This window comes from Rhineura floridana, chromosome 5 (genome assembly GCF_030035675.1).
Source record: "Rhineura floridana isolate rRhiFlo1 chromosome 5, rRhiFlo1.hap2, whole genome shotgun sequence".
NCBI lineage: Eukaryota > Metazoa > Chordata > Lepidosauria > Squamata > Rhineuridae > Rhineura > Rhineura floridana.
This window is the reverse complement of record NC_084484.1, coordinates 23,391,765-23,416,700: the sequence shown is the minus strand read 5'-3', so window position 1 is coordinate 23,416,700 and position 24,936 is coordinate 23,391,765.

The window sequence follows — 24,936 nt, the reverse complement described above, 5'->3', positions numbered from 1 at the left end:
ACAACTTTTCAAGTACTTGAAGTGAGCTATCGTATCTCCCCTCAATCTTCTCTTCTCAGAGCTAAACATGCCCATTTCCTTCAGTCTCTCATTATAGGGCTTTGTTACCAATCCCCTGACCCTTGTTGCTCTCCTCTGAACCAGAACCAAATGCAGTACTCAAGATGAAGCCTAGCCAGTGAAGAAAAAAGAGGGGAACTAGTGCCTCACATGATTTGGAATATATACTTCTATTAATACAGCCTAAAATAGCATTTGCATTTTTATTGCAGCCACATCGCACTGTTGGCTCATACTGAGTTTGTGATCAACAACAATTTCATGATCCTTCTCGCATGAAGTATTGCTGAGCCAAGTGTCCCCCATCTTATAATTGTGCATTTGGTTTATTTTTCCTAGATGTAGAACTTTGCACTTATCCCTGTTAAATTTCATTCTGTTGTTTGCAGCCCAATGTTCCAGCCTATTCAGATCACTTTGATTTTTTTTCTATTAGCTATCCTTCCCAATTTTGTATCATCTGCAAATCTGATAAGCATTCCTTACACCTCCTCATGTAGGTCATTAATAAAAATGTTGAAAAGCACTGGGCCCAGGACCGAGTCCTGTAGTATCCCACTCATTACCTCCCCCGAGTTTGAAAAGGAACTATTGAAAAACACTCTTTCAGTACTGCCTGTCTGTATTCTTCCTTTGTGGCCTAGCCTTCCTTTCATTGCCTATATGTATCCTTTTTTGTTTTCAAGTAATCTTTAAGCTTTTTTGAAGCCACATTGGCTTCTTCTGCTGTCTTCCACCTTTTTTCTTGTTTTTTTTTAATTAAATTAATATCCCAAGAAGGAGACCAGGGTGGCAAACACTAAAAGCACCTTAAAACATATTAAAAACAAAAGACTTAAAAACCTATTAAAACAAAACATCTTAAAAATATATTTAAAAATACTTGAAAAACATATTTAAAAGCAATTCTAGCACAGATGCAGGCTGGGATAAGGTCTCTACTTAAAAGGCTTGTTGAAAGCAGAAGGACTTCAGTAGACACCGAAAAGATAAAAGAGAGGGTGCCTCTCTAATATTGAAAGGGAGGGAATTCCAAAATGTCAGTGCCACAACAGACCCCCTGATAAGATGGTATCTGTAGGAGTCCCTCACTTGCAGAGTGCAGTGATTCTGGCATCCTGGTCCCAAGCTGCATAGGGCCTTGTATACCAGAACCAGAACCTTGAACTTTGTCCAGTAGCTAATGGGCAATCAGTGCAATTCTTTCAGCAGTGGGGTAACATGTTGATGATAACTTGACCCAGTGAGCAGTCGCACTGCCACATTTTGCACCAGCTGCAGCTTCTGGACCAACCTCAGGGGTAGCCCAAAATAGTGTGCATTCCAGTAATCCAGCTTGGAGGTTATCAGTGCATGGAAAACAGCGGCCAGGCTATCCCTGTCCAGAAACAGCTGTCTTACCAGCCAAAGCTGGTAAAAGGCACTCCTAGCCATTGAGGTCACCTGGGCCTCTAGCAACAAAGTTGGATGCAGGAGCAACCCCAGATTATGAACCTGCTCTTTCAGAGGGAGTACGATCCCATCCAAAGCAGGCAATTGACCAATTATCTGAAGTCGGGAACATACAGCCAACAGCGCCTCCTTCTTGCTTGGATTCAGAGTCGGTTTATTGGCCCTCATCCAGCCCACCCCCAATTGTTGGAATTATTTGCAATTGTGCCTTTAGAATTTCCTTTTTTAGAAACTCCCATCCAATTTGGACTCCTTTTCTCATTAGGGTCGTTTGCCATGGGACCTCACTTCTCTTTGTTCTGAGTTTGTTAAAATTGGCTTTCCTGAAGTCCAGGGTACACATGTGGCCACACTCAGCTTTTGTTTCTTTTACAATCAAGTACTCAAGTATAACATTGTCACTTTCCCCCAGAATTCATGTAACTGCCACTTCATCCACTAAGTGATGTCTATTGATCAGAGTCAAGTCAAGGATAGCTGATCCTCTAGTTCCTTCCTCCACTTTCCGTAAGAGAAAGTTATCAGCAACACAAGTCAGGAATTTCTTGGAGGAAGTGTGTTTGGCAGAATTTGTCTCCCAACAGATATTGGGGTAATTAAAGTCCCCTATTACTACTGCATCATGGCTCCTTGCAACATTGGCAATTTGCTGTTCAAAAGTTTCATCCTAGTCTTGATTGGGTGGTTGGTAGTAGATTCCAACTACCGTGTTCCTTTTTATTCCTTGCCCTATCTATTTTAATCCAGATACTCTTAGTGGGGCTATCAAGCTCATTCTCCTGTGTTTCTGTGCAGGAATCAGGTGTGTATTGCAGGGGGGATGCTCTGGGATGAAGACCTGTTACTTTTTTTGCAGGCAGCCCCCTCCCGGCCCTCTCCAGGCATCCCTCTGTCTGTCTGTATAGCCAATCAAGCTGCTGCTTGCTTGCTTTTAAAGGCTACACCCTTTCCTCTTGCCTTAGGAGAGACAGAGAGAATCCAGCAAGATCAGCAGTCACTACAGCCAATAATTAGCAGTTAGTATGAATCTCCTTCTTGTGAGAAGGAGAGAAACATGAGGAGGGAGAGAGTCAGCAGGAGTTGAGAGAGATGATTACAGAGAAGAGAGGCCAGATTTGAGAGGGGGGTTGCATCAGAATCTGACTAAAATGAAGGACTTTCAAACAGTCCCATGCAGACTAATAGCAGCCAAAATGGAGAGTGGGTGAAAAGAGCCACACTGGGAGGGAGCAGAGGGTTAAGAGTGAGGCAAAGCAGCATTTCCTCTCAGGGAAGAGGGACAAAGGAAGGCAGGCTGAAAGAAGGAAGGCTGCTTGCAAAATACAAGGTGCGTTGTTTGTAAAGCATTTTTTTTCTCCCTCGATGGTGCTTTTTGCAGATTGTCTGTGAGAAAGTGGATGTGGGGAGGCAAAGGGCTAAGAAAAATGGGGGTATTTTACAGACATCACTGCATGCGAGTAAACTCCTTCTCATAACTGACCTACCAAAAGTAGGTTTCTTCTCCTTGTAAAATACATGCAGCCTTGCTCTTCACCCACTTTGCCCTTTGCTCTTTCTGTCTTCCCCCTCCCTCTATGAGGCTCCCCCCCCACTTTCTCACAGACAATCTGCAAAAAGCACAACTGAGGGGAAAAGAAACACTTTTATAGGCAGCCTTCCTTCTTCCTTTTTTCAGGCTTCCTTTCTTTGCCCCCTTTTTTGTGAGGAAATGCCACCTCACCTCACTTTCCACTCACTCTTCTTAGGCCTTTTCTCTTCCTCTTCCTCCACACACTCTGTGATGGCTGCAGTGAGTCTTTGCAAGGAGTAAGAATTGCTTGTCAAGCAATGCCCCTTGTATTTTGCAGGCATTGTGTGCAAGAAAGAAATCCTTCTCTCAGCTGATACGCAAAATGCAGGGGAAGAAACTCCCCCCCAAACAGCTGTGAGAGGAACCTCTCTTGCATGCAGCAATACCTGTAAAATACCACCTTCTTTGTACCCACCCCACATGAGGAGGGGAGAAAGAATCACTGACTTTCTCCATTCCTTTTAATGAAGACTGTTATTGGGTCCCATTAGAGCCATTATCTCAGTTCCTGTGCATAAGCCTTTGTCAGTTGTTACCTGCAAGTTTATGTCTCCTTCCCCCTTAGGATTCAATTTAAAGCCCTCCTGATTAAGTTCTCCATGCTGTGGCCAGACACATTCTTCCCAGTCCATGTGAAGTGCAACCCACCACTTGCCAGCAATCTATCTTCCAGGAAATGTAGCCGTGGTCCCAGAATCCAATTGTCTTATGTCAGCACCTCCTTTGCAGCCAGTCATTCATCCAGAGGATTTTTCTTTCCCTTTCTACTCCTCTTCTAAGTATTGTTCTCTCCCTCTACCCCAGGAACCGGTGTGTTTCATTTAAGGTTGAGGACAGATCTGGGTTACAAGCCAGACTTTATTGTCTCAGAGATGAGGAGTAGCCATTGCTGCTTTATCCCAGAATCCTAGAGCGTATCTGTAGCACCTGGGAGGGATTTATTTAGCCTGCAGACTCCATCATGGAACTGAACCTACAAGCTGACCTCATGACAACAACATCCAGCCAAAATTGTGCACCCAACCCCCTGCATGCCTCATGCCCAATAATGAGTTCTGGAAAACCCCAAAACTTGCCACACTTTTATGATATTTTGGTTGGTCCCAATGATCATATTGCCCAGCTGTGGATTTTACAGTAAGACTGTGGCACTTCTCATTAGAAGTGGGAAAAGGGGACAAATGACAAGAATGGGTGGGAGCAACTGGGTCTGGCTTTTCTTCCCTTGCATTGGAGAGTTCAAGTGGTGGATTTGGGGGCTGTACCACATCAAATTGCAGGTAGATATTTCTCAATAAAATAAAATAAAATTCCTGCATATAGATCACTAGCATGTCAGAGAGAAGGCTAAGCTAAAATTCTTTCCCCTGACATCTAGATGAATATCTCACTGAGAACTAGGCCTATGTGTCTTCTCCTTTTAGAGCAGAAATAGCCAAAATGGTACCCTTCAGATGATGCTGGGATGACAGGAGTGGTAGTCCAACAACATCTGGAGGATGCGAGGTTAGAACCCCTGCTCTAGAGTGGGGGAGGAGGGGACCTCAGCCTTGAGCGCCAAATGTGGCCCTCCAGACCTCTCTGTCTGGCCCTTGGAACTCTCCCCAGACCACACCTCCTCTTCACAGGCTGTACCTCACACTGGCCCTTGCTTTGCAGCTTGAGTGTTTTTGCCTGGCTGAAATGTGCCTTTGCATATCAGAATGCATCATTCTGATAATGCCTCTTGCTTCCTTGGATGGAGGATAGAGAGAGGTGTTATGTCATGTGTGTAGAAACTAGCAGTCTATCTTCCAAGTAAAGGTAACAATTAGCATTTGTTGCTCCACCCTATTATCCCTCTGGCATGTGTCCCTTGAGTTGTAAAAGGTTCCCCACCCCTGCTCCAAAACATCCTGAGAGAGACCCATTTTCACAGAACTGATTATTCTTGCATTTTCTTAGTCTTTGTGCCTTCACAGGGATGGGGGAATGCCCCCATTGCATCCATGTACCACAAGATTTACTAGACAGCTTCATGCATCTCCAGCCATTGTGATATCCTGCCATTGAAAGTTTAAGCTACAATTTATTTATGTTTTCTTTTTAAGGGCTGCAGAGCTATTGCTTTTGCTACTATAGAGTAACATGGCTACCCTTCTGGGGAAAAATGTCATTTTCTGATATGTTCTTTCTTTGCTTCTCTATCGCTTGTGTGTGTATATATATATATATTCTGGAATCATTATTATCATTGACATTTTATCCGCTTTCATTTGTTTCTGCAGCACCGGCTGTTTGCTCAATTTCATTATTATCAAACAGCTCTTCAGTGATAGACTGCTGTTCTTCATCTTCATATTGATTAATTCCATTTCCACATGCATCATTCTGTTTTCAGAATCTTCAGGCCGGTCTTCAGAAGAAGAGTCATTTGCAAAAGAATGACATTCATTACTGGAGCCATCTTCAGAGGCGCTCTCTATTGGTCTATTCTTGGGATATTGTTTGGGCCTCTTTGCCTTTCATTATTATCTCTAGGAAAGAGATGAGCCTGATGTTCTTGCTTGGTCATTATCCAAGCAATTAAAATCAAATGTATTTATTTTGCAGATTAAACGTGATCATTTTTTATTGTAAATGTTTGTCTTTGAAGCTTAAAAACATTTTGTGTAAAATGTTGACTGTCACATTGTTTGCTACTTAAATTGAACATTTAATGTAAGGATAATTTCCATTTGGGATATAAAATGTTCTATTAATATTGCAGCACGGTCCCTTGAATATATATGTGTTTGTTGACATAATGTGATTTTGTAAAGGTGAAATAAAATACATAGAAACCAGGCCTGCTCAACTTGTGTACAAGGGCAACAACAACCTACCTTTTTTTCATTCTCTGGGCCAGTAAAAATAGGACATGTGTATCTCAAACACTATGTGTATAGTATGGCCCAGTTTGCACGTAGCACTAAACCAAACCATAGCTTAATGCAAATGAGCAAATGTGCGGGTTAAAGTAAATTAAAGATTACGGTCACAGTGCTCTTCCTGCTGCCCTGCTACCACTGTGCCACCCAATTCTAAGCAATGGTTTGCCTAGGAATTATGTCTGAACTAGGGATGGATGAATCTTGTCATTTTTAGATTCTCTCAGTTGATCATTTTTCCAGTCTTAAATCCATTTCTCCACATATCTGCAGCAATTTGCAGTTATTTTTTTAAAAATCCTTATGAAAAAATGTCAGCGTTTTAGTAAACACATGTTTATATGCAGTTTTGACACACACACATTCTTGCAATCACTTTTCCTCAATATAATGCATTTTGCATTAATATAATATTAATTATATAATGTTATTTTCACTAATATATGCCTTTATCTACACACTTTCCCCTCATTACACATTTTTGTATACACTGCTTTGCTGGAGAAGTGCATTTCAAAGGGATGGCTGTGTTTTGGTTCACATATTATTTTGGAAAAACAAGAATTTGGTAAGTCCACCTTGAAATAACAATCAAATTTCTCCCCCGTCCATAGTATGACCCGGGCTTGCTGTTTTTCTCCTCCAGACCTTTAGTGTGATTTCTGCTCAGAGGTATTTTCCTCCCTTCTTTATTCTTTAGCCTTTTTTTGGAAAATTTATTTTCCTCATTAGATTACAACTATCTAGTTCTATATTTCTGAAGAGCAGTCCTCAGCACCCTGGAATTGCTCATGAATATTATTACTTTAAATAAGCTTGTATCCAAAACACCTTTCTTTACTGGCAAATGTATTGATATACACTCTGGTTTCCTTTACTGCTTTTGATTCCCTTTGGCCAAAGAAATAATGCAGAATATCTGATGGTGCTGTAGGGTCCGAAGAAATATTTGGCAGAGGTTTTTGGTTATAAAATTTTCCACAAGTGTTTCTGTTGGGATATAATAAGAGCAGAGAGATACTGTGGTCAGTTTATGCATTTCAGTAAATAATATTTTAAAAAGCCCATCCCCAAATTAGAGGAACAAGGAAGTCTTAGCAACAGAAGCATAGAGAAAGAGAGTTTGTCATTGATGAACAGGTTTACTTAGGCTGCAGCTTTGGCATACTTACCTAGGATAAAGCCCCATCGAACACGGGGGACTTATATCTGAGTAAACATCCATAGGATTCTCCTGCTATTTTTGAATATCCATCAGGATCTTTTATGGAAAAGTTGCAACTTTTTGCTACACCGTAATAAAATGACAGCACCAGAGAGAATGTTAGGTGGAAAGTATTCACATGATTGTAAAAGTACAATGGGTGGCAGTGTCCTATTCCCTGAAGAAAGTGAGGAGGGCTGCTCATTTTCTTTTTTCTGTCATCTGGAATTTGGAAATAGATGGGTAGAGCGCAATGTGAATAGGTAGGTGGTTAGTAGGGAACATATGTGGATGTTCATTCTTTTTTTTTCTTTTTCATATGATGAAGAAAAAATATGAATGGATATTTTCACATTTCTCTCCCCACTGTGTTGTATCCAGCCAACCATCTAAATCAATGGTTCTCAAACTTTTTTGGTTTGCGGCGCCCTGTAAAACATATAAAAATTTTCTGGTGCACTTCGTGTACAAAATTAAAAATATATTAATGTATTTTAAACTATGAATAAAAATAAACTATAGAAAACTATTACTTACCCTATACAAATGGGTTTCTTCTCATTTTTAAAATATACTTTCATAATATTTGAGGCACACCTAGCCACCTCTTAGGGCGCACCAGTGTGCCTGAGCGCACCGTTTGAGAATCACTGATCTAAATTATACACACACACCCCTCTTAATTCCTATGCCTTTATTCAGGCATTCTGACTGCACAGGGTATGTAAATACAAGCCAGGGGTGCTGGGGGCGGGGGGAATGTGCATGCTCCTTCTGCCCTCAATGTTCCCTTGTGTCCCTGCACTGAGTGGGAAGGTCTAAAGGGGGCTTCCAAGCATGTTCAAATGAACGCACATAGAAGCCTCTGTGGTGTGGGAATCCTGATTAGGCAAGGATTGCATGGAGGCTTTTAAGCATGCTCACTCTAATGAGTTTAGGAGATCTTCCCCCTCAATGTGGGAAGCTGGGGTAGAGCATGTGGGGACCACTGCATGTGGAGATGTGAGAAGCAGAACAACATGCTCATCCCAGTGTCTCCTGCTTGGGTTTATATTCCCAATGAAGGTATAATGTCGAAATATCCACTTTTATTCTTTCCATATAACTCCTCCATTTTGATTTCCAGTGAAAGCCTGTCCTTGAACCAACTTCAACAGAAGTTTTGAAAGTTCATGTCATGTCATTGTGCTGAGCATAACTGTCAGAAAACTCACCTCTGTAGAATAAGTTTTTAGAAGCTTGTTTTTCAGTGTATACGGTTTAGTCTCATAATTCTGCTTAATTATTCTTCCTGAATATAGAGCTCTGAGCCCATTTCACTGTGATTGATATGCTTGTTCCATCTAAATTACCACCATTTGGTACATTATGCCTTTTATTAGCAATTCTACAAATTTAACAAGTAAGGATGGCTTACCAAGTTGCAAAGTTAGATCAAAAGACAGATGTTCCAATCTGTTTCCTACACCCCCAGAGATGGTATCATTTTTGTTTTTGTAATTCAAAAAGAAGATGCTCAAAGTGTCAAAAAAGAGACAAAGAGTGTATTAAGACTGAAATTTACTCTCTTGGGTCGGAGGAAAAGGTACATATTAGTTCACAGACTCAACTCAAATAGAAGGTTCCACAATTAACCACCAGGACGGCATTTTGACATCTATTGTATATGAAAAATGGTACCACCATTTAACAACTGGTACTACCTATTATTGTTAGTCAAATGGGATGAAAAATATATGTAGTAATTGCCCAAAGAGTGGGAAGTATATGACAAGAGTAGATTAGAGTCACTGCAGTGTGTAACGAATGATTCCCAGCTGAGACTCTTATCAACGTTCCTGGGTGTTTCTTATTTCATTTGAGAGGTTTCTTTGGGCAACCAGGCATATAATTCAGATCTCAATGGAGAGTATCTTTAGGTTCATCAGAAGGAAATAAAACTAAGAACTCTGATTGGCTATGATTATAATTTTAAAACTCACCTAACCAGAAATGTTCCATTTAGGAGAAAACAATTGTTCTCCTTATTCACTGAGAAAAGGAGACAAAGGAGTGGATTAAATAATGATGCAGGTCTTTTCTTTTAATAGGGGTGGGTAAGTGGCAGCCTACGGACCACACCTGGTCTCTACCCTGTGTACAGAAATTAAGGGCTGATTTCTACATGCATGTACATCACTTGATTTCTCTATATTTGATTAGTGATGACAGGCTGCTGAATGCGTGAACTGATTCCATTAAAAAGCATTGTATCTGGGTGATTTGAAGTGAACTGAAAGTTTTTCTCATGATATCCCACTCATACAAATCATCATCAAGTGATTAACATGTATGTCTAAACTAATGCTAAGTGTACAGTGCATGCATATGTGAACATTCTCAGAGGTTCAAGGCTAGTTTCAGTCACTTTTCCGTATAAACGTTGCAATATACAATGGGTTGTATTCAATGACGTCCTACTCAGAGTAGGCCCATTGAAATTAATCAACCTAAGTTAGTTATGTCTATTTACTTCAATGGTTCTATGCTGAGTAGGACTAGAATTCAATACTATTCAGTGCTTAGGCCGTTTTCACATATGGAATGGGTCATTTGCAAATGTTCTTAGCAGAAAATCTGAAATAGCAAAATTTAAATAAAATGCCCATTCTAGCCACTGCAAATGTTATATCAAATTATACAGTTTGGAGGTACAAAAACATATTGAGTCAGTTGCAAATATGGCCTTATTGCAAATATGGCCTCTCCATTCCATATTTCATATTCAAAGAAGTCTCAGAAGGCTTCTTTCAAATCTAATTCCAACAGAGAGATGAGTGAGGGAACAGGATTCTGCAGGTGCCAAGGAAGGCCTCTGTGGGCATATGTGTGCCTGCAGACACCATGTTGGCGACCCAGGTGTTGCATGATCATGGTGGGTTGCTCCATTTGGCAGCCTACTCACCGCATTTTGCATAAGCTTCAGCTTCTGGACCAACCATAAGGGCAGCTCCATGTAGAGTGCATTATTGCAGTCCAGACTTGAGGTTACCAATGCAGGAATCCAAGCTATGCCTGTCCAGGAACAACTACAGCTAGTGCATCAGTTGAAGCTAGAAAAAAGGCACTCCTAGCCACTAGGGCTTCCAGTGACAGTGATGGTTTAAAGATTACCCACCTAGTCCTTAAGTGGGAATGCATCCAGGTTGCCTAGTTCCTGGACTTAAGAACCACATACCTAGGCCTTCAACTGTTCAGGATTCATTATCAGTGTGTTGGCTCTTAACCAGATCATGACTGCATCCAGGCATTGGCTCAGGACATATATGGCCATACCTGATTCTGTTACAACAGATAAATAGAGCTTATTGTCATCCACATATTGATAACACTGTGCTCCAAATCCACTGAGGACCTCTCCCATTGGCTTCATATAAATGGCATTTGGGACAGAATGGAACCTGGCATTATCCCACAGCATAACAGCCAAGGTATAGTCATCCAATGATACTCTCTGATACTGACCCTGCAGGTCAAAGTGGAATCACCGTAGTGCCCAACACTCTTAGCCCACTCTCAATCCAGCAAGATTTCATAGTGATGGTATCAAATGTTGCTAAGAGGTCAAGCAAGAGCAACAGAGTAGCACACAACATCACCCAATCCCTCTCCTGATAAAGGTCATCTGTCAGGGCAACCAAGGCTGATTCAGTCCCAAACTACACCTGAACCCACATTGGAAAGAGTCCAGGTAATCAAAAACTGAAGTTACATGTTCAAGTGTGTTCACTGCAGAGCTTGGAAGATTACTTTTAAAAAGTAATAAATTACAGTTACAATTACTTGGCAAAAAGTAGTAATTACAGTTACAATTACAATTGCTCTGAAAGTAACTGATTACTTTACTTTTTCTCAAAAGTAATCACTACAATTACATTTCAGTTACTTTTTTAAAAAAATGCCTACAAGGTGCTGGCCTTGGCTGTTTCACATCTAAGTAGCCTAAAACAATATTAAAACTAAACACACACACACAGGGGGTAGTAGAAGGGTTCGAATCCCCACATAGCCATGAAGCTCACTGGGTGACTTTGGGCCAGTCACTGCCTCTCATGAAAACCCTATTTATAGGGTCACCATAAGTCGGAATCAACTTGAAGGCAGTACATTTATTTTTTAGTTTGAAGATGATGATTATGATAATGCAGCATTTCAAATTAATTCTGTATGACAAGCATTCCATGCCAAGCTTGGAAAACCAAGGAGGAGGTATAAAATGTAGACAAAAATACTTTTGACAAAATGCCATTTATCCTTTATATCTATATCTATAATTAACAATACAGCTGAATGATGTATGTGAAGTATTTTTTCTCTTTCCCTTTATATTAGTATTTTAGTACTACTGCTAAAGTTCTGATGAAAGAATAAAGCATTCATTAGCCAAATTCAAATGATTAGAACACATCACATAAATTCCACTGAAGTTGGAGTTTTTGCCATAGAAAAGGCAAAAAATACATACCCTATAATAGCCCAATAGACAATCAGAACTAATATAAAACCCTATTGCTTCTCATTTGCAAATGTTGCAAGATCTAAGGTAACTCCAGATCATGTGAGTTCAGGTGATGCATGTTATGTAAATTTGTATAGATATTAGCAGAGATTGTCAACAGTCTGAGATGTGTGTGTGCCAATGTGTCCGTTTACCTAAGTGGCAGGCTTTTACCTTGCACTGAGATCACTGAGATTTAAGACTTAGTAAAATAAGAAAAGCTATTTTATTTATAGAAATACATAGTAGATAGGAAAGGCATACCTAGTTCTAACTAACTTGGAGGCACAACACTCAGGTTTGGGAGTTGCCCTCCTGGCTCAGGAGGGAGAGAGCAGAGACAAAGGTGTCTCCTCTCTCTTGTATTACTTTATTGCTTAACTGCATTCTGTGTTTGCCTCTGTAATTCTCACTTTTTTTTACCCACTGTTTGAATGTCTTTTGGGAATGCCTACTGATTATTTGTTATCATTTTGGGCTGATTACCTTCAGCTATTATCTCACCAAAGTTGCATACAGATGACAGATTTAAAGCACATTTCCACCACCACCCCAAAAAAGAATCCTGGGAACTGTAGTTTGTTACGGGTGCTGGGAATTGTAGCTCTGTGAGGAGTAAACTACAGTCCCCAAGATTCTTGGGGAAAAGCCATGTGCTTACATGTATGGTGTCTACTGGGAGACTCTTACGGATTGATTCTATACTCCCAGAAGTAAATCCTATTTACTGCTATGGGAATTACTTCCAAGTAAGTATGCTTGGAATTGCAGCTTTTAGGTCATGCTTAATAGCCACCTTGTATCAAATTGAACAGTTTCCAATCAGATTTAAATACTAACCACTTAAACTGGTCAGAGTGTCATTCCCTCTATTTCTGAAGCTCAGGCTGCAAGTGTTGTTGCTTATGTAGCCATGGTATCACCATCCATACCACACATAATAAGGAGTATGAGTGGGCAAGAGGGAACCCCAAGTGTTGCAAAATACAAAAAAGTGAGAGAGAAAACAGAAAGGGGATGACTCCCAAAACAGTCCAAATGAGTACTGAGCATGCTCTGTTATGGAATGCTCAGTGGCTGTGTGAGTGAGTGAGTGAGTGAGTGAGAGAGAGAGAGAGAGAGAGAACCTAGGTAATTGGTTCCAATGTCATACTGCTCTAATGACTGACAGTCCTTTTTTGAGTGTTGAAAGGTGTTTCAAATAAAATTCTAACTTTTATAATAGTCCAGATTTTTTTAATGTCCATATAATTGATGGGCAGGCTGGAAAGAAAAATGACTCACTAAGGCTACATCCACACCAGACATTTATTCCACTTGAAACAGTCATGATCTCAGAATCCTGGGAAGTGTAATTTGTGAAGGGTCCTGAGAGTTGTTAGGAGACCCCAATTCCCCCCACAGAAATCCAGTCACAGAATTGTCTGAGAAGAGGGGCTGACTGTTAAACCACTCTGGACATTGGAGCTCTGTCGGGAGAATAGGAGTCTCCTAATAACACTCAGCACCCATCACAAACTACACTTGCCAGGATTCTTTGGGGGAAGTCATGACTGTTTAAAGTGGCGTGGGTGTGGCCAGAAGGTCATCCAGCAAGTTCATGGCTGTGGTAAGATATGAACTCAGAACGTCCCAGCTGCACCCAGCATGGAACTACACTTTCAGCAGCAAATACCACAAAACCAACTAAATGTGTGCTGTCAATGCTCAAAGCATTTGCTGGGGTGCATTTGGGTAGGTGAAGCAGGAGATAGATGGAAGGGGCTGTTTTCCATGCCTGCCACTTTACCAGTGCAATGCCCCATATTTTTCCTTATTGACCTCCATCAGCTAGGGGAAAGTGGCCAGGGAAGGGGTTGCAGATAAAAAGTTTCAGCAGCAAATTACCCCCTCTCATCACTTCTCCCTAACAAAATGCCCCCCACATCAGTAGCAGACACCAGCAGGGAAGTTCTTTTTTGAGTTGTAATTCAGCTCTCATTCTGTTAATTCCCAAACTACACCAGTTGTCATTTTGACCTACATGCATAGGGAGAAAGACAGTGTAAAGGGTGTGCATAAGGGGGAGGGGATGACAAAGGATTTAGGACTTAAAGATTTAATATTCCATGAGTAGAAAAAAATACCCTATGCAAGTGTCTATATTATTGCAGAAAAGTTCAGTTCTACATATTTGCCATCTTTTCCTCAAGCACAACTGTTTTTGAGATAACAGTCTTATTCTCTCTTGCCTTTCACCAAAAAGCCATGTCCAGTATGTGAAATGACTGCAAGCAGGTGCAGCCCAAGACATTTTGCTACTTGAAGCAGAAGAGCAAATGGTGCCCTGGCCCCAAGTCAAGGTCATAGTACCATAGCTTGAAAAGTTATGTTGGCATTTGAGGCAGAAAATCTCACAAGTACCTCTTCCTGACAGTAAATATACAACAACCAAAAATTAAAATAGCTAATAATTTGTTGCATGGTGCCCCAAATTAGTTGCTTGGGGTAGTCATCTCTTGCTGCCTAGTGAGAGTCGCTCTATGAGAGGCACATAACTGAAGCAAAACACACAAACAGAAGTATGAGACTGCACCTACCTCCTAGTCTCTTGCCAGTTCCCAATTTTCACCCTCTCTGGAGGGGTGCAAGGACAAGCGGAGGGGATGCAGAGAGGGTGCAAGGACAAGCAGAGGGGATGCAAAGAGAGTGCAAGGACAAGCGGAGGAGATGCAAAGAGAGTGCAAGGACAAGTGGAGGGGATGAAAAGAGGGTGCAAGGACAAGTGGAGGGGGTGCAGAGAGGGTGCAAGGACAAGCGGAGGGGGTGCAAAGAGGGTGCAAGGAGAAACGGAGGGGATGCAAAGAGGGTGCAAGGGCAAGCGGAGGGGGTGCAAGGGCAAGCGGAGGGGGTGCAAGGACAAGCAGAGGAGATGCGAGGACAAGCAGGGGCTGCCAGGAAGAGCAGAGGGGGCGGGCGAGCAGGCTGAGGCAGGACGAGCGGGGGGGCAGGGAGAGTAGGCTGGAAAGGGTAACACATACACTCACCTCCACAGCTCTTCACTTCCATTCTGCTGCTTCTGCCTTCTACCCCTCCTTGCCCTCCAGTGCTGTCTGACTCTCCACTTCCTCCCTCGTGCCTCCATAGAGCACGAGGGAAGAGCTAAACAGCGCAGAAGCCCAGTTTGAGGCACATATCTTTCCTCCACCATTCCACCAATCACAGCAGCAGATGATTTCCCCTGCTTTCCCCCCAGTAACGTCCAAATGTAACGCAAAAAAGTTACATTTGCAGCTCAAAAGTAATGAAATTACCACTCGTTCTGTTACATACAAAATGTAACGAAGTTACCCACTCGTTATGCAAAATAGTAACAAATTACAAGTAACTCGTTATTTCTAACGAGTTACTTCCAAGCTCTGGTTCACCGTGGCATATTTCAAACTCTAAAGTAGTTACTTGCAACTTTTTGTGTTAAAGAGATTTTTCTTAAAAAAAGAACTCCATAGCAAGTTAACAGCATGAAGAGAGATTAAGGAGACAATGCTAAAACTCCTGGGAAGGACATCTGAGAGTCTGTTGGATGCTGTGGATCTCCCTCTCTGCTGGCTTCCCAAATATGTTGGTGAAAGCTCCACTGTCAGTGCTCCACAACTAATAATGGGCTCCAAAACAAGTTGGTTTAGAGGCATTCCAGAGTAATTTATTTATTTATTTGATTTATATCCCGCCCTTCCTCTCAGAAGGAGCCCAGGGCGGCAAGGGTGGCTTTTAATTCACTTGATGATTCCCCAACATGCCTCCAGAAAGGCAAAAAAAAAATTACACTAGCTCTGGAGCTGGCATAGTTTCCTCCCCTTTCATTAGTGTCGGAATGATGGTGAGGGTAAAAATGTGGAGAGTCCACCACCACATGTTCCCTTGGATGGCATAAGCAGGCAGGACTTTGGAAGCAATGGTTTCCCCACTACAGAATCTCCCCACTAATACTTAGGATTGCTCTGCTCCAGTGAAATCCATTGTACAATGGGACTTCCTGTCAGGTAAGTGAGTATATGATTGCTGCTTAAAACATCAAAAGACAATTGTCAATGGGATGCAATTACTATATGCATTATTCTTTGTAAACATCCTTCCACAACTTCAGAGTGATACTTTGCCCCCACACCAAGGAAGACTCGTGACACAAGACTGGAATAATGTTATATTTATTAAATATAACATACTAGATCAAATGGAATACAGCCAATTATCAAATTAAAATACTTCGGGCAGGTGAGGCTAAGCCTAACTATGAGGGATTATACCCTCACCTTCTAAAGCCAACAACTCTCCTCAGTCTGTAACTCCAGAGTCAAGGACATGGGTGCATTCCTCCCTCCTTGCTCTTAGAGCCAGTTATGTGGTTCCAACCTCCACACCATGGCCCCGCCGTACAAGCGTTCACCATGATGCGCAAGCCGGTTCCACAAGGACACTACCCAGATCCCCACCGGACATGAAGCCCTGATGGTTCCCTAGGCAGTGCCCCTTTTCGAGAATGCCTTAAACACCTCAGTTTAACCCCCGAATACCTCACCTGCCCGAATTCTATGCCACAAGAGTGGATCAGCTAAAGCTTGGTCCACTCAACCCAAAGAATCTAACAAACCTCTTAATCCCAGCATCAAATCCTCTAAAAACAAATCACACCCTTGTTCTGAAAGATGAACCCCATCATCCCGAAACAATTGTGGGACATGGAACCTAATCCTATCATGAGGAATGTATGCCCCTCCAAGAGATAAGACCAAAGCCCTGACTGTCCTGTTCACCCATTTCCTGGATCTGTCAATCCTATTAGGATGAAAAGCACCCCTCCACACCCTCCTAACTAACATATCAGACCAAACCAATTGGAGATTGGGAAATGAACGAATAAGCCACGTGAGATCTCGAGTGACCTTGATAAGCAGGTCCATCCCTGGACGCTGCACCAAGTCATTTTCCCCCAAATGAATCAACAATACACGAGGCCGATCCGCTGAAGACATAATCCGGCAAACTGATGGCAACAGCGCATCCCATAACATGCCCCTCCGGGCTTCCCATCGAACCGTAGCTACGGCCGAAAGCTGCAGCTGTGTTCCAGGTATCGACAAAGAGGCACGCCGGTGCGCCCAAAACAAGATAGAGTGGTCACACAGTACGATCCTCACGGGGACTGAGAGGCTCAACAAACCTAATGGAAACAAAAAACACAGTGCATTACAATTAAAACCTGACATAAGACTTAAATGCATCGGAACGCCACCTGCCAATCGCCTGGATATCACTAACGCTGAAGCCCCCGAGGGCCGCGGCCGTAGCCGCACCAATCCAAAATGAATGTAGCCCATAGACTCCAGCATCGCGACCACTGGCCAACAAGGCCCGCCGAACAACGGCCCAAAATTGAAATTGAGTCAGGGCTGTACCATCCACATGTATGAACAGATAACGCTGGCCCGCTGGCCGAATAGACAAGAATTGCCACATTGCAGATGCAGGGCATAATTCAGGGACCTGGCAAGTGCGCAAAGACACAATACTGCCACGGCCCTTTTGATCCATCTTAGAGACTCGTAGGGAAAACCTCACAATATCAGCACCTAGCATGCAATCGCAAAAGCATAAGGCCCTATAGGCAACATCACGCTTAGAGGGGACCAATACTTCACTAGGGCGAAAAGCACCATAGAACATCGTCAGAGTTACTGCGGCGAAAAGGTGCGACTCATACTGAGATGAGCATAAACAACGAAACATTGCCAGGATCTGGAGAAGGACATCGGGCGTGATTGGCCTCCTCTGGTCAGCGGGCCTGGGAGTGGAACGCGACCAACCCTCAAGGACCTTTCTGACCCTAAAATTTACAGAATGATCCGGCAGTTCCCGCGCCTTAGAGATAAAGGCCAGCGCTGAAAGGTGCCCAGCGATAGTAGAAACAGAATTGTTGTGCCCTTTTAAATATATCATAAACAGCAATAAGTGCGAAACAGGAATAGGCCACGTCATAGGCAATGCAGAAATGGTGCGAAAATGCTGGAACTTCGCAAAAAAACGCTCATACGCTTTTTGAGTACTGGGAGCAAGGGCGGCTGCAATAGCGGCCCCGACTTCTAATTGCCAAGGTTCCACAGGAACGGTGGGACTGGGACTGGATCCAGTTCCGCTCCAGGTGCAAGCTCCCGAAAGCGCGCCATCTGTAAGCGGGAAAGAGCATCAGAACGCAATTCTGTAAACCTGGAACATGCCTGGCTACAAATAAAATATTGAAACGCAAGCATTGCAAGACAAAGGCTCGCACCAAGTGCATAACGCGAGGCGACTTGGAAGTCTGAGCATTGATAACGCTAACTGTGGACAAATTGTCACACCAGAAACGCACTGTATGATTTTGAAATACTAGCGGCCAGATATAAACCGCTACAAGTATTGGAAAAAATTCCAAAAATGTCAAATCAGAAGTGATCCGGGATACCTGCCACGTGGCAGGCCATCTTGCAATGCACCACTGGGATCTAAAAATTACCCCGAAGCCGAGGCCTCCCGCAGCATCTGAATGCACCTGTAATTCAGCTTCCAATAATAATTCCTCCCGCCAGAAAGAGAGGCCGTTAAATTCCATCAAAAACTGAAGCCACATATTTAAATCAGCTCTCATCCCAGCAGTAGTTCTGACAAAGTGGCAGCGAGATCGAACACCCTTCATGGCGTCACAAAGACGCCTGAGGAATGCACGACCAGGTGAAATAACTTTTGATGCAAATACTAAATGACCCACAATTTCCTGCAACTGAGCCAATGTAATCTTTTTTAATCCTAGAACCACGCCAAGCCGTTGCCGAAGGGCAATCAACTTTTCTTGTGGCAAACTCGAAGACTGAGCCACAGTATCCAACTGGATCCCTAAAAAAGTTAAAGAAGTAGTAGGACCCTCAGACTTTTCTGGAGCTAAAGGAACCCCCAGTTCTTTCGTTAAAGTTGCAAAGGATTGCATCAGATGGAGGCAATGTGAAGACCCAGCTGGCCCAATAAACAAAAAATCGTCCAGATAATGAGCAGAGAAGGATGAAGAGGCTTTCCTCCTCAATGCCCATTCAAGAAATGTGCTGAATGCTTTAAAAGCAGCACATGACATGGAACAACCCATTGGCATAGCCCTATCTACATAAAACTGACCCCGAAATTTAAAACCAAGCAAATCCACATCCTCGGGGTGAACAGGTAGGAGGCAAAAAGCGGATTTTATGTCGCATTTAGCCATTAAAGCACCCCTACTGGCTTTGCGAACTACTCTCACTGCCTCATCAAAAGACGTATATCTAACTGATGTGTAGGATTGAGAAATCCCATCATTAACAGAGGCACCTTTTGGGAATGACAAATTATGGATTAAACGATATTCCCCAGGCTGCTTCTTGGGAATAATACCTATGGGAGATATCCTCAAATTTTTTAAGGGTGGAAAAGAGAAAGGGCCAGATATCCGGTGAGCAATTATTTCCTTATTAATTTTTGCTAACACCACCGAAGCCATGTTGCTAAGAGAGGACTGATTTGATGAGGAAGTAGCTATCCTGGGACCCTCAAATGGAATACGGAAGCCTTCCTTGAAACCATGAAGCAAAAAACTAGCAGCTTGCCTATTCGGGTAAAACTTCAACCACCCTTCCAAAGGAATTAACTTGATCGGGCTACTGGCCTTCCGACGTACTGCCGCTGTTGCCAGACCCTCGTTTGGGCTGTTGCTGTTCCCCTGTACCCTGTCGAACTGTACGCGCTCGCTGGCACGATGAGCTGGGGTGGTTGCCCCCACATGAACCACAGACGTGTCTGAACTTACATGGCCGTCGGAGGCAACGGCCTGTACTGTTAAATGTCCAGCAGACATGCTGGGATTGAACCCACCGCCCGCCTTGGCCTGAGCCGAAGGCGGAAGTTTGCGCACGCGCTAATATATGTCCACTATCCGCTCTGTCTCCTAAAGTGGGCCTGGCGGGAGTCATAGAGCGGAGCCACAGGCCCGTGTGCTCGATATCCCAACGAAGGGTGGGGTCCAACGCTGATCTCTGCCTAAAATTTTCATCATAACGCAACCAAGCGGTTCCAGAAAACTCACGGAAGGCCCGATGAACAATGTCCTGATATTTAATCATGGACAAAGCTCTAGATGGGTAAGCCTGAGTCATAACGCCCATATAGATAGTATAGGCGCTCAACCAATTAGGCCACACGCGATCGACCTTCCTTTTCACGGCCGCCTCACGCTCCTTAAGTTCCTGACCTTCCTTGGGCTTCATCTCATTTTCACGAAACAAAAGAGTGAACAGGTCAATATATTCCCCACGTCAAATTTTTTCTTTTGTAGCTAACAGTAAATGGTCACCCAGGGGAAGGGAGTTATCACCATGTGGATAAACTCACTGTGGGAGAGGCAAATACGCAGGAGATTGCACAGAAGAAGCCACAGGCGGCTGCCAAGGAGTCGCGGCAGCCGTCGGCCAAGGTAATTGGGGTTGCTGTGGAACCAACACACCACCCATAAACACTAACGGGTGAGTAGTATTACTAGAGAACTGAGAAGCCGCCATTGGAGTGTCACGAGGAGGAGCAATAGAATCCTGAACCTGTGTGTGAAGAGCATGTGACTGTGCAATTTGCTCACCTGCATAAGCAGCCGGAGAGGCAACCACTGGGGGTGCGACACACCCCGAAGCTCCCGCAGGCAGAGCCGTGGCCGCCGGTGGCGAAAACGGCAGTGGCGCTTGAAGAGGCCCAACAGCAGGTATGACTGGAACTGCAGGAGAAGAGATGGTATCTGGAACCGCAGGCAAAGCAGCTGGCGACCCAGCTGCTAAGGGCTCTTCAACGGGTACTGCAGCTTCAAGAACACCAATCCCGCATCAGCGTCCAGCGGCTGCCTGCGTTCCTTTTCCAGCGCCTCAACTCTAGCTACCAACGCACAGATGGTCCCCAAATCCTCCTCCTCATCAGAAGACATGTCCTGCTGAATTGGCGGGCGCTTTGTAGTCTGCTTCACAACATGCACCCCTTTTTTCTGCTGAGCTTTCTTGGGTGGCATATTTGTAAAGACCAAATAACAACAATTATACAACTTACCAAATGCAAGTGTGACCTAATTATGAATTTACCAACTCTTTTTTTTAACAGTGCACGTACAGTGCAATATAACTACAATCCACCAATTAACTTAACCTATTATTATTATTACACGTATTAATTATTATTTATTTATTTTTATTTTCAGGTAAGTATTATAAGCTGGAATTAAGGGGGGGTGGAGGATTTAAGGGGAAGGGACGTGGGGGGGGTGTTTGATAAAGGGTATTTATTAAACTCAATGAAATGAACAAACAACAACTTTCAAATGAGTTTTAACTAACAATATACCTTAAGAATAAATTACCTAAACTATAATTATGAATTTATGCAATATTATGATATAAATATAATTAAGTAACTGCACAAGAAATCCAGAGGATCAACACACCACTTTAAACGCCCAGAAAATGAAAAAGGGGGGGATTAAAGGAAAAATAAGGGAAGGGAAACAAAAAGGGGTGGTGGAAGCTATGAATTAAAGGGTATTAATATACCAAAACTGCCTTCAAATTATAACTGAATATAATACAATAGCAAATAAATAAAAAAAAATATATAAGCAATTGAAATATATATTTATCTAAGAACCAAAGATCACTGAAACTAACTAACAAAGCACCCAAACACAAGCAACTTTAACAATTTAAAAACAAACCGGAAGAGAAGGGGGGGGCAGAACAAACGGAATCAACATTTATATATATAACCAAGGGAATATAACAACCAGGAACGTCACCGCCCACAAACACCGTAAGTAAAAAACAAGCTGGGCTTTTCACGAGCAACAAACGCTGTAAAGCGGAGGCAATACAAGGGAAAATGGCCGGCGAGCCGGCGAGAAGCCGGCGGGCGCGTGGGCGGAGGCCCGCAGCCCAGCTGATCATCGGGGCTCAAAACAACAACAGAGAATGATAAAGAGCAACGAGAAAGGGAGGAAAGAGCAGAGAAAGGCAAACGAGGCACCCAGCAAGGAAACTATCGCCAACGGAACACTGAAAGAGCCCCTGCAAGCGCGAACCAGCAGTAAGTGCCGCAAGGCAAAAAGGCAAGCGCGTGGGGAAAGGAGCAGCTTTATATCCGCTGCTCCAATCCCCTCCAGATTGGATGTGCAATCTCACGTGGCGGCACGCCTTAACTTCGAGAACCTTCCCGCGTCTTCCCTAATTGGGGTGCAGGCAAATCACGCCCCTTTACAGGAATGCCATTTTCTTCTGAATGGAACAGTTGGCCCACATTCTGCCATGCTAAAGACACAGTGCTTCACTGTATTGTTTTAAAGACAATCTCCTCCTTCTGTCCATTTATGTTCTGAACCAAACTCTTTTAGCATACCATGTGACAACCCACCAACGTGAAAAGCATCAAAACATTTTTCCCTTTCTTGTGCAAAACAAGGTTCATAAACTTTGTTCCTCAGACTGACACACAATGCTCAAGATAAAGGGTTTGCTTAGTGAATAATTGACTTGATAAGCTACTGCTGGGTGAAGAATAAAAGGAAAATGGATTTTGCTCAACTTTTAAAGTCAAAATTAGAATCACTCTGCTTGATTTTAAATTCTGAAGAGAAGAATACCAGTAATACATGAATGTCAAAGCATACATATTGTTGCATGCACCCCAATCTCCAAGCAGTGAGACACTTCTTGGGGTTCCAGCACTTAACCAGGATTTGTTTTCCTTGGAATGAAGGAAATTGGAGAGTGTGGTGTCTTTATGATATATGGTTTATTTATACATATATACAACCTGAGCTTAGGATGGAAGAGTTCTCAGCATTAACACTCAAACAGATCTTGCTACCCCACTAGGTTTATAGGGGACTCCCCAAAGGCATGGCTTGGGGTTCAGCACACAGAGCAGTCAAGCCTCTCTGTCTTTCCAGCTCCCAACTCCACAACAGACTCGCTCAAAATTTACCTCCTGCCCAACCAGGTGAGGGGGGAGGACTACCCTCATTCCTATGGCAACACATCTTCTCTTGGCAAAGTCTTTAGACATATAGATCAGGTACTTGACATACTCATTAACATAAAAAAGAAACTGGCTTGACCAGCACAGATTCTAGACAGATTCAAAATCACAGGCAACCCAGCGCATCATCCATAGCAACCTCCCAATCCTATAATAACCTCCCAACCCTATAACAATATTACTTTAAGCACATGTTTTCCTTTGACGATTTTAGCATCATTTTTCAATTAATTCTGTCATTCTGCTATCATGTGCTGCAATACATTTGGGAAAATGTGTAGTGCAGCAGTTCCTAAACTATGGTCTGCGAGCTTCATTCAGGTGGTCTGTGGCATGTCAGTAGATTTATGGCTGAAGGAGGGAGATGGCACATCCATCACATTAAATATTACCATTAATTGTCATTAATTTTATTGCTTCTTTTATTTCTTATATTCTTTTTTATTGTGTCACAATTTAAAGTCTATGGAATTCAGATTGCAACACAATAAAATAAATATCATTTTACACTATATTTTGTAAGCCCTAACCTGTCATGCTGTGATTCTCTTCACCACAGACAGGTGGCACTGTGAACTGCAGTGTGTCTGAGCTGCGCTGGGCTCAAGGCCAGGGGGGGAGAAAGGAAGATGGGTGGGGGACTGGTAAGCAACCTAGTGGGGCAGCATGGCAACAGCCTGTAAATAATTTAGGTGGGGTGGAGGCAGTGGCAGCCTGGGTACCGAGGTGGGCGGGAGCTGGTAAGTGGCCCAGTCAGTGCAGCAGCAGCCTAGGCACACTGCAAGGTGGTGGCGTTTGATGAGGGGGCAACAATGTTTGACGAGGAGATCAGTAAGTGGCCCAGATGGTGTGATGGTGGCCTAGGTTCCTGTGCAGGAACAGGCGAGGCAAGAGGACCCACAACAGCTGATGTGTGCAAATGTCTGGAGGCACTGGGGAGTATTGCAATGGGGTGTGGAGGTACCTGGGGAGCTTGGAGGTGCCTGGGGATGCGGGGGTGATGGGAGTTAGCATACGAAGCACAGAGGAGCAAAGCTCTAGTATAAGAAATAAAAGAAGCCATAAATATACAATTAAAAGCATATGGCATCTAGTACAGCACATTACAATTGTTACAACAGGCAGAAAAATCATAAGTAGCCCGCCAAAACCCTCAGCAAGTGGTCCATGGGGAAAAACGTTTGGGAACCACTGGTGTAGAGTCAATGTGAGGTAGGGCAGTGAGATCATACCAACCAATTACGCCTATGTCTGTGACAATTACCAACCAGTCGCAAATACCCCCTTCTTAGGGAAGATGATTGAGAGGGTTGTGGCGCAGCAATTGCAAGTCCTCTTGGATGAAACAGATTATCTTGATCCATCCCAGTCTAGGTTCAGGTCTGGTTATGGGACAAAATCGGCCTTGGTCACCCTGATGGATGATCTTTATCGGGAGAAGGACAGGGGGAGTGTGACCCTATTACTCTTACTTGATTTCTCAGCGGCTTTTGATGCCATTGACCATGGTATCCTTCTGGGCCGACTTGGTGCAATGGGTATTGGAGGCACTGTTTTACAGTGGTTCTGATCCTATCTCCAAGGTCATTTTCAGAGAATAGCATTGGGTGACTGTCTTTTGGCCCCCTGGCAGTTGTGCTGTGGGGTGTGCAGGGTACCATCTTGTCCCCCATAACATCTATATGAAGCCCTTGCGAGCGGTCATCAGGAGATTTAGGGCGAGGTGTCAGCAGTATGCTGATGATACCCAGCTCTATTTCTCCATAACATCTGAATCAGGAGAGGCCTTGCAAGCCCTGGACCACTGCCTGGACTCGGTGGTGGGCTGGATGAGGGCCAAAAAATGAAGTCTGAATCCTAGCAAGAAGGAGGCACTGTGGGTTGGTGGTTCCCGAGTTCAGATAATTGGTCAGTTGCCTGCTTTGGATGGGGTTGTATTCCCTCTGAAAGAGCAGGTCTGTAGTCTGGGGGTGCTCCTGGATCTAACTTTGTCACTAGAGGCCCAGGTGACCTCTGGGGCTAGGAGTGCCTTTTACCAGCTTTGACTGGTAAGACAGATGCGGCCTTTTCTGGACTGGGATAGGCTGACCACTGTTGTCCATGC